The sequence below is a fragment of the Vulpes lagopus genome, chromosome 4 (genome assembly GCF_018345385.1).
Source record: "Vulpes lagopus strain Blue_001 chromosome 4, ASM1834538v1, whole genome shotgun sequence".
In the NCBI taxonomy this organism is placed as follows: domain Eukaryota; kingdom Metazoa; phylum Chordata; class Mammalia; order Carnivora; family Canidae; genus Vulpes; species Vulpes lagopus.
Window position 1 is genome coordinate 77188061 of NC_054827.1, and position 11350 is coordinate 77199410.

Genomic DNA, 11350 nt, shown 5'->3' on the forward strand with positions numbered 1-11350 from the left:
TGTCCATTCCACACAGCGTCTTAGCGGCCATCACCACGGATGCCTGTGAAAAGCATGAAAGTAGAAGTGGACTTGGTTTGAAGCACGTTCTATTCCCACAGTATGGGTGCTCCCCAGTATTACTTAATACTCGAAGATCTCCTCTTTTCTCATCTCAGGGTAACTCTCTCATGTAGTACATCTGATCCCACAAGGAAACCAGTTCTTAGCTTTTTTTCATTCCTACTGATAGAAATCTCAATCAACCCAGAAGACCATTTTTAAGTAAAATTTTATATATTTGCCAAGTGAAATTTCAGACATTGGCTAAATAGAGCATATAAAAGATTGGGGACAGAGAGTAGGGGGCCCTTTCCATGGCTTTATTTTAATTACCCAGCCTATTTTCTTAGCTACAGTGAATTATAGAGCATTGACCATTTATTATATTGAGTAGCATACATTAATGAATACTTACCCTTTTCAATCCTTTTTGGCAACCCCCAGAATTAACTAAACTAACTGTATTGTTATGAGAGCAGCCACTGAGCAACAGCAAAGGTGCTAACTGGTACACTTAACGGCAGTGAAAACACAACCTGCAAAGTTATTTGGAGACAGAAAAATGAAAGCACATTGATAGTAGGGCCTAGAATGATAAAATTTCTATTACACGTTGCAACAAAAATAAAGCCGTTTTAATGCAATCATGTCAAAGGACCCATGTCTCCTGCTTGGAAACAAATGGTGTTGGCTTCCAGTCAACTTTTCCAGGGCTTAGCAGCAGGAGGTCATTACCCTTTGACAATGTTCAGTTACACAGACATTATCTCCAATTAACAGGTTTTAACTACAAGGATTTCTCTTTTATTGAAAACAGTGGTTTTTTTTAAATAAATAACTATAGCAGTTATTGGGTAATTTTGTCTTATTGACTGGGACTGAGATGATTACATTTACTCCTATAAACACACACACATGCACATGCATACACACACACACATTTGAGTCAATAGAATACTTTTAGTGTCCTTGAACTCTTTTTAAAGCATGGCAGAGAAATATGCTAATCTTTACATAAACATTTCACAAAGACTTCTTTCTCTTAAAAAAAAAAAAATCCTTCCCCATATTGATGTAACCAAGCCATTCTAAGTGTTTCAAATTTCCCAAACAAAGTACTACCAATGAAACATTTATCAATCGTAATGCATTATGTTTTCTGTCTCATTTGAGAAGGTTTTATGGAATTCTGGATGATGGCCAGAAGCTCAGAGAAGAATTTTTAACACCCTCTCAATAGACACATTTATAGCTTTAAACTATACAGAGTACTGGTCTTATCAGTGCATAGCAGGGAAATGATTAAAATATTCCAAGCAAACTTAAACTTGGTTGTCCTTAGGTGGAAATGAAGCATCATTCTGGGCTGAAACCTCCAATTATATAAGATAGGAAGTCACAGAAAGACATCAGATTTGTACACTGTCAGTCTACACGGCAGATGGTAGTGTCTGGCAATGCCTTTTTTATAACAGAAAATATTATTATAAAAATATCCAGAGAAGACATTTTTAGTTCCTTGACTTAATATGAGGAAAAATTAGAGATTTCTATAGAAATTAGAGGTTTAATACCCAATAATATGAAACAGTAATTTTCTTTGAAATCTATGCATTAACTATTCCATCACTTCTTAGAGAATTTTTTATAGTTGGAAGTCATCTGGTATATTCATTTCTCTATCTCTCTGTCTCTCTCTATCTCTCTTTCTCACTCTCAACCACCTATTTAAATTCAGCCTAAATCTATATATTTTTATACAACACTTAAATCATACCATAGTGTGCTGTGGTGTGCTGTATGTCACATTTTAGCCTTCCCCAATGTTATTACAACAGAATTGCCTTTATCTCAAAGGGGATATTTTCTTATAGATGAAGTTTCTTGAAGGTAGAATTCTCCTGAGAGCCACACTTTTGAGTGGCATGTTCTTAAGCATATTACATTATGTGTCAGCACAATTAGCATATTCTTCTGGATTGTAAAAAGTAACAATAGCTGACAGCTGAGTATGTAGGGAAATGGCCTGTAAAACTATCTCAAAACTAGGAAACCCAGTCCTTGTGTGGAACAAGCAGGAGTAGCACAGTTTTTGTGATCCTATTTCAAAAATGAATGGAGGAAGCTTAGACTCCCAGGTGGTTAGACCATTCCTATCTCATACTCAGATACCATATTCGGTGTTTATAGTTTGGGGAGCAAAGGGAACAGAGAGGATGGCAGAAGGAGAGGGAGCATAGATGGAAATATCCCTGCCTAATTCTGGCACAGTTCATAAGAGTTGTCAATATAGCCATGGAAATGTCCCCAATGATTTTCAGAGAACCTTACTAGCTGCAAAAATGTCTCTGTGTTCTCAGAAATGTAATATTGAAGTAGTATATGTTCACAAACTACTGAAGAACTGATGAGTGTGGTTCCACCTCACCAGAATGAATTTGAAAAGGTGAGCAATCCGATTTGCTGCATAACTAGGACACAGATGTAAAAATGTGCAAAAGACACTGTTAAATAGAACAACAACAACAACAAAAAAAAAAAAAACATAAAATAGCCCCAGAAATAAACACTATTTTGGAGAATTTGATGAGACACAAAACACCTTCTTAATTATATATGCTAGAAGGGTATTTCAAGGAGCTTACAGGGTATTAGGGTGGCCTCTGAGACAAAGCGTTGTCTTCATTCCCTGGTGCATACTTGTTATTTTGATATACTTATTTAATTTTAAATTAAAATGATAGGATAAAAAATGCCTGAGGTCATTCCTATAGTTAGCTTTTCATTGTCCTAAATCTTATTTTTGTGGATAAAGATCATTAAAGGTTTAAATATTTTCATTTGCAAATGAAGTGTGAGAATTAAAAAATATTAGACCCAAGTCCTGAAATTTTGAAAACAAAGAAGATATCAGCAGTGTCAGTATTGAACATATACATATGTGTGTGCATGTGTGTGTAAAGATATATAAACATATATTTTCACTGTCATCCTTTTATTATCTGCATCCCCAGCTTGATTTTGTGCCTACTACTGTCCTATAACTTTACCTTTAGACATATTATTTGTTTCAATATATCAAACTCCCCATTCTCCAAACTTCCAGGTCCTTATCAGGACTTAAATTTGATATGTCCCTATGGCTTAGAGAAGCCACTGAAAAGGCCCAGATTGTCTCATCTCTGATAGTTTAATTTTAACTTAAATTTACAAATTAATGTAACACCACCACACATTGAGCAGATCATCCACATTCTTTTACTTAGAACCAAAATGTATACCTCAGTTCCCTCTGTACCTTGATTTCAGTCAGCCACTACTGACTCAACAACTATTTTACTGTGGCAGTTGCCCTCTCAGAATAAGACCACTGGAACTAATTATTCTTTTATGTTTTTGTGCCACAATCCCTTGCCTTTGGAGACAAATGAGCATAATACAAAAGTATTTGTACTTTTGAGCCTTAGATGTCCCCATTTTTTTTTCAGACTTCATTTATTTATTCATGAGAGACACAGAGAGAGGCAGAGAGATAGGCAGAGGGAGAAGGAGGCTCCTCACGTGGAGCCTGATGGGGCACTTGATCCCAGGACCTGGAGATGGTGACGCAAGCCAAAGACACTCAACCACTGAGCCACCAAGGCACCCCAGATGTCCCTTATTTATGTCAAAATTCCACTATTAAAAATGCACTAGATTCTACTGGAGATTTTTAAGTCCATACATTTTAGAGAAAAAGACTTAAGTATTCTAGAATGATTAAAGATAGTGAAGAAATGTGTGACTGAAGGGTAGGCAACACAAACAACAAACAGCTTCAACACAAACACAACAACAAACAGCTTCAACATATTGACTGAAATTAGTTCAAATGAGTGGCTAGTTATGGTAGACAGTTTCTAAGGTAATGGAGCTCTGAGGCATTGCTTCCTATCCCAAACAACTGGAGGTTTTCCTCAAAGACCACTCTAACAAATATCAGTTATCCTTTGGGATAGTTTAACTTCAGAGTGATCATTCGTTGATAATAATGCATCATTAACTTCTTAGTTTAATTAACATTTATTGAAGCCCTCACTATCCAATCAATATTGCCCTAGACTCCAGAAATAATGGAGTAATCATCCAAAGGAGAAGAAAAGTGAGATGTTGATTAAAATGTATCTGTAAAAATAAGAATTCATCTCAAATCTGGGTTATTTCTGATGTAATAAATTTATACCACACTGAATTATTTCTGAAAATCCTGGCCTTCTCAGTTAATCCCAGATAACTGGCCCACCATCCTTTTCCTGGAGGTATTTATAGGAAGCACCAGAAATACTTGCTTTTTCCAAATGCTTTGGTTTACTAAGGAGGTCCAGATAGACTATCATAAACTGGTCTCATGATGGACTGGACCCATAACTACAGCAGCCAATCAACTGTTGGCTGAGAACCACATACTCAAAATACTTTGTGACTGAAGCACAGAGAGCCATGACATACAGACAAAAAAAAAAAAAAAAGAGAGAAGTAAACACACACCTAACTACATGTCATATAAGTTCTTGAGTTGTTAGTTGACAAATACAAAGAGTGTAAAGCAATAGAAACTAGCATACTCTTGGTGAAACACACATTCTATTTCCTAATGCTATGAGCCCTCTGTTATAATCCACATGAGCTCCCATTGATTTTTATGTCAAATTTATAAAACCTAGCTTACATGTTAATAGTTAGAATATGTGGTTGGTTCACCAAGGCAAGTGCTATTTATGCATCCTGGTATACTCAGAATGTAGCACAATATACTGAATCACAAAGCATGACAAAATGAATGCTGTTTTTAAAAACACGATTTAAGAACACTTAGCAAACATATAAAGTTATTTTGGTGATGCTGAGCAATATAATTTCTCTAAGCTATTTAGTTATAGGAAGATGAGCGTTTGCTAAAACAAACCTTGTTCACTAATGTATATGAAAGTGGGACATATAAGTCACACTCCAATTTGTCAAGGAAAATTTGTAGAAAAAAATGTAAGTGCTATTCTCTACTTACTTATTGAAAGTCACACTAAAGCATTTTTTTTCATAAAACTATTGAAGGAACAGTAAAGTGTAAATTTTCTTCTATCAGTAAACTATCCTGGAGTTCAGTCTTGTATATACAATATTAATGATTTAGACTCAAAGAATTTTTGAGTATTTGGTGAATGAATGTATTATAATCTATGACATATATTCTTCCAAAATCTATATGGAAACAGAAGCCTATCATTGTATACCTAACTTCATTTTTACACAGTTTATTCTTTTCCTATCAAAATTTTAAAATGAGATTGTCCATCATACTTTAACAATGTAATTGACAGAAAGTAATAACAGATAATGGGTGTGTATATGAAGAGACAGCAAGAGAGAAAAGGAGAGGTGATTATACATTCACTGTAATTTCAAATGGAAAAAGAAATGGGAAACTCCACAATGCAATATTCCCATTCTACATTCAAACTGTGCCAAATTCCACCACTTTTTCTTTACAAAATTTCTAAAATCCATCTGTTTTATGATGAAATATACATTTTTATCCCAGTTTAGATCATATCAACTACTTTATTTCTTACATCATGGACTCCTCCATGCAAGGTATGATAAACATGTGTCTGGTCAAGGCAAAATTATAAAAACAGTAAAACCGACACTTCTACTTCTCTCTTTACCTTTGTCCGCCCAACTGGTGTCTACATCTACTCTCTTGACTGTGGATGTATTCAGGCTTATGGCCTCCTAGAAACCCCACTTGCTTCCCTTCTAGGCCCACATTCTCTGTTTCTGTTTGTGGTTATAGTCTGCATAGTCTTCTCATTAAACCCACTAATCAGATCTCAATTTAGAATTTACTCAAGTTTTATACATAAACCACAGTGAAATGTTAATAACGGGAAGGATGTAATCAGTTTCTAGAAGTATTTATATTTTAAATGTTGACTATTTATCAATAAACACAGTATTAATTTAGCACTGACTTGGCACTGGCTGCTTAGCATTGGCTGAGTCAGACACAAAAGATACATAACAGATTGTCCCTGTTCTTGAGGAGTTTAACACTGTTTGAGTTGGGGAGATACTGCTAATATGAAACATTTTAAGCTAAATTGCCAATCTCTGACTTCGATATAATTGGAATTCTCAGTTGGAAGCATTCAGGATGGGATGAAGTACATAGAAAAGTCTTCAGAAAGAAACTGAGCCATTAACAGAACCTTAAGAAATATCCTGGTTTTAAAAAGGCAAAGCCAATGATTGAGGTCATTTCTGAAGCTGGAAAAAGCATGAAAAAAGGGACAAAAGTGGGAAACAAAATAGTCTGAGCAAGAGACACTTTGGAAGCTGGGTTAATTGAATGGGATATCTCCTAGCCTGCCAGTAAAAAAGTAAACCCAGGTAGGTTGGGCTTGATGTTACCTTTCCATTATTTCTTTCCTTTCTGATGACTTTAAGGAGGAATCCTTTTCCTTACCTTGTCCAACTTCAAGAGGCTGAACAAATTATTTTGATGCCCCCCAAAAGTTGTCCATTTACTAATCCCTGGAACCTATGCAGAAGTGAGTGTACATGGCAAAGGGACTTGGCAGATGTGAATAAATTAAAGACTCTGATATGGGGAGATTATCCTGGATTAGCCAGGTATGCCAAATCTAACCAAATGTGTCCTTCAAATCAGTGAAACTTACCCAGCTGTGGTCAGAAGGAACTATGAATACAGAACAGTCAGATAAACAAAATATTGATCCCTTTAAGACGGAGGAAGGAATCTGAGCCAAGGAATGTGGGTAGCCTCTTGAACCTGGAAAGACAAAGAAACAGACTATTCCCTACAGCATCCAAAAAGGAACACAGCCCATTCTAACATGCTGATTGTAACTCAGTGAGACCTATGTCAGACTTCTGACCTACATGATTGAAAGACAATAAATTTGTCTTAAACCAAAGAAACTGGACACCTAAATGTTGAAGTAAAAATCATCATACTCTATTCAAATTCCTATTTTATTTAACAATATCTACCCACTCAGTGCTAGGAGCTAAGTAAGGGCCCAATAAATGATTGCATATTTATTTTTAATGATTCTGAATTGTGACTCTTCTGGAGTCTTTCAAATATTTATGGTAAAAAAAAAAGTCATAAGTGGAGTATGCAACACTGTCACAAAATACACCAGCCGAGCTTATAAGAACAAAAGTTTCTAAAACTTTTTTCACAAGGAAATCTCTCAATAAATCACTCCTCAAATTAACAATATATAATACAGTATTTGCTATTTTTATTACAAAAAAAAGTGAGACACAAAGCAATTAAGTTAGTTACTCAAAGTGAGTAGCAAAACAAAATCAGAACTTAGGTCCCTCTGGCTTTTCATTACTGCACCAGTCAAGTATATTTGATTTCTTAAAATTTGATAGTATTCTTCTACCTGACTATATAGTACAGAAACTCTTTGCCTGTCTAGTTCATTTTACTTCCAAGCTGTGCAAACAAGAAACATAGGAAAGCGAATAGTGGTCAACCACAGTGTTTTCCAAGTTGGAGGATTTATATAGATATAAATGCATAAGAAAATCCACACGGGCCAAGTCATCTTTGCCTTTTGTTACAAATGAATGTATTTGTACGATAATTCATACTATACAATAATAAATGCTTTATTAGATGTCTAGTTCAGTGTTGTCTTTAGAAAGCCTCCGGGACCCCCACAGAGCTACTCCCTCAAATCTCCTTTCCAGGGAGTATCTGCCACAGAGGTGCTGTCACCCAACAATCTCTGCTGTGGCCCCTTTGCAGTCCACCTTGGTATCCACTATGAGATACACTTTCTGCAGGCAGCACTAGCCAATAATGGCAAAGCTGGTAAATTCCAGGACCTGGGTAATCCCTGCTCTGGAGTTCCTCCTTAGGCTGGCTGTGACTTTGTCAGGGCAGGCACTGCTCTCAGACTCTCTCCATCCAGTTTTCCTCTCAGCCTCCCTCCTATCACAGGTGTAAGACCTACATCATAGTCTTAATTCTTTCCTTTCCCCTTTGCCTTTTCCTCTTTAACTTCAATGCATATTCCCTCCAAAACAACTTTTGTGTTTGTAACTCAGTGTGCACCTGACTCCAGTTGCCCCAGAACTAATACTAATGATTACAAGGCCTTTGAGGAGTCCATTTCCCTTCCAAGATGAACCAAGACACTCTTTTAAAAAACAAAGCTACTATGTCTCTGCGCAAATCAATTGCTGATGACCAGGATCCTTTCGGCTCAGCAGGTGGCCACCTGGGATACACAGTCAATGTTGTTCCACCACAGTATCACTTCTACCTTCTATCACTGCTACCAATGCTGGTGGCAACAAGGCTGAAAACTTACCTATAAATACTTCCAGTCTCTTTGCCAGAAAAGCTGGTATGCTCTGTTGTGTCATCCATACCTGTAAAGAACAACCTGTCCCTTTATTTCCATCTGCTGTGTGTGACAAAATCAAGCTTGTGTTTCCTCACTCAGCATATTTCCAGCCTTTGCTTATATTAACATGGCTTGTCCCCCTTTCAATTTATTAACTCACTAATGAATTATGAGCCACCAGAGGAAGTATCATATTCAATGCAGCATTTGAGACTATTTCAAAACTATGATTTCTCCTTTAAAATATTTCTAATGCTATTGAGAGAAATAATCATGCAAATAAGCATGTGGTTGTGTTTTACCTGAACCATTTCCTAGTTCTATTATAAACCTTTGTTTTTCCTTTGCTTTTCAACATGGCATATGTGCTTTTTTTTATACTCTGGTAAAGCAACTTGACAGTTGGTAGCTGTCTGGCTGTTTATTCAACATATGTACCACTTAATGCACAGGTCTCAGTGATACAGTCCCCAAAGTCGGTCCAACTGGGATAAAAGTCAACAAATAGAGCATTGCAAGGAGAACATTTACTTGGGGAGAGTTAAATATTTGAAAGGTGTTTAACAGTTAAGATTTAAGCCTAATGTCCTAAGAATTTACAGGGTCAGCATCTCCCCCAGCACTGCACATTCTCCTGATTTCACATAGGAACTCCATATGTTAGGAAATCACCTTTTTAATTAGATCTCTGTAGCCTCGTTCTAAGTTACCACTGTCACAAGTCTTGGATAAAATCCTATTCTCAAGAAACCTTTCAGTAAACAGTTAGCTGTAGGTTCTTACAAGAAGATATGGAGACAGATTCTCCCAGATTGCAAGTGATTTTAAATTAGCTGCTCTGGAAAGTGGTGGGTGTGGTGTTATTTCAACATCCTTATATGTTACCTGAGCCTTTTCCCTAGAGAAAACAAAATGTGCTCAGTTGTTTGCATGTCTGCAAGTGGAATTGGTTAGGGAGTTCTGTGGCCTATTCCAGTCTGTCTGGACTAGCAGACAAGATAAAACACAGAAATCTCCAATCAGTTTGGCCATTAGGACGGCTGAGGTGTGAATCCATCTGACAAGTAAAGTTTCCTGAAAATACAGAAACAGTCTTCAAGAAGAGAGAAGAAAGTTTGTGGAAAAGTTATATATAAGAAGCTATTTTATACCAGATACCAACCTCCCAAAAACCCCAAAGGGAAGGCAGTACTAATATTTTTCACTATTTTGGTGAAAGAAACTAGTGAGGCTGAGCAGCAAAGTGACTTTCCCAAGGAGACAAAGATCAAACAGCACAGCACAGCTTCAAGTGCCATTATAGATGAAACCAAAGTCCTGTTCTTAACCAGAACCATACACTGTTTACGAGCAATCTAATTATAATGATGCCTTGAAACTTATAGAAATTGCAGGGCAACTCAATCTCACATGAAGTTCTTTTGGCCCTGGAGTTAACCTATGCTAAATGGAGTTAGCCTCAATTCCAGAGATAAACTAAGTTCTGAAGTCATTAATTCTCAGATTTAGTGTATCATACAAAAATGTTACCATCTTTTTCAAGTTCCCTGCCTCCTGGTCCATAGTGCTGCCACTGAGGCCCAACCAATCATTCACTCTGTGAGTGTCGAGCTCTCCCTCCTTGGCAGCTGCCACAAGGCAGATGAGCTGCATGCCTAGAGTTTTCATCCTTCCCCTCTACCTTTAGATTTGAATGGAATAGCTCATCTCGGTACATGGAACCTGGAATGTCTCCCATTCAAAGTGGTTGGCTTGCAAAGGAACCATCTGACACAACATGGTAATGACAGAAAGTTAACTCTCTATGGTGGAAACATTGACCAATGGAAAAAATATGGGCCAAGCAGATAAATGTCCTCATGTTCCCCACACGACCTAACATGGATCATTCTGTGCAGCACATCTGGGCATACACTCTGTGAAGAAAAAATACACCTGCCTAGGAGCATCATGGCTTGTTGTGAAGCTGTAGTCAGATATAGAAATACAGCATTTCATTTATCTTCCACATCTTTTCCTTGCCTCATTGCCCTTATTCCTAACCCTCTTGTCTTAGGTTAGCACATATGAAATAACACACCAGCACTTAGTCCTCACCTCAGCCTCCATTTTCTGAGGAAACTTACAAGCAAAGCCACTTAGTGAAGGCAAGGATCATTACATGGAATTGTCAAAAAATGTAGATATCCTCATGCTGGTTTTCTCTACCTTAGACATGATAACTTTTCTAGGTCATAATTTAATTTCAGATGCTATCTTATTTCATGCAAATCTTGTATTTAAGAGAGATTCTGTGGAATAACTCAAGATGCCCAAGTAGCAAGTTTCTGCTTTCTTCTTCCATGCTAAAAAAAAAATACAATTGTGTTATAGTCGGTGATATGTTTATAGCCAGATAATGAACCATGATTGGTCTAACTCAGTTATGACAACAACATTCCCAAATTTCCAAGCTTCCACTGAAGCAAGATATGCCACTTGCCCAACTCTGGATGAGATGAGTCTGGAAAAGCTTTGTTTTTATAATAAAAAAGGATAGATGCAGCTGGCTTGATGTCTGATTCTTCCTCAACCTTCTTTCTAGAATGTAGCTATGATGATAGAATGATGCCTGGAGGTACAATACCATTTGTCCACTAGCTTCAACAGCCATCTACCTCCGTATAGTGACAAGTAAGAAGAAGACTCAACATATCCAAGACAATGGAGCAGACAGAGAAAAGTGTTAGCCTGGACTTTTTGCAACATGGAAAAACAAACAAAAACTTTGTTTAAGCCATTATATGGTTAGGTTTTAAGCTACTTAGCCAAATGAATTATTTACTGATAAACATTCTTAGTTTTGCATATCATGTTGATAGTCTCTTAAAATCCAT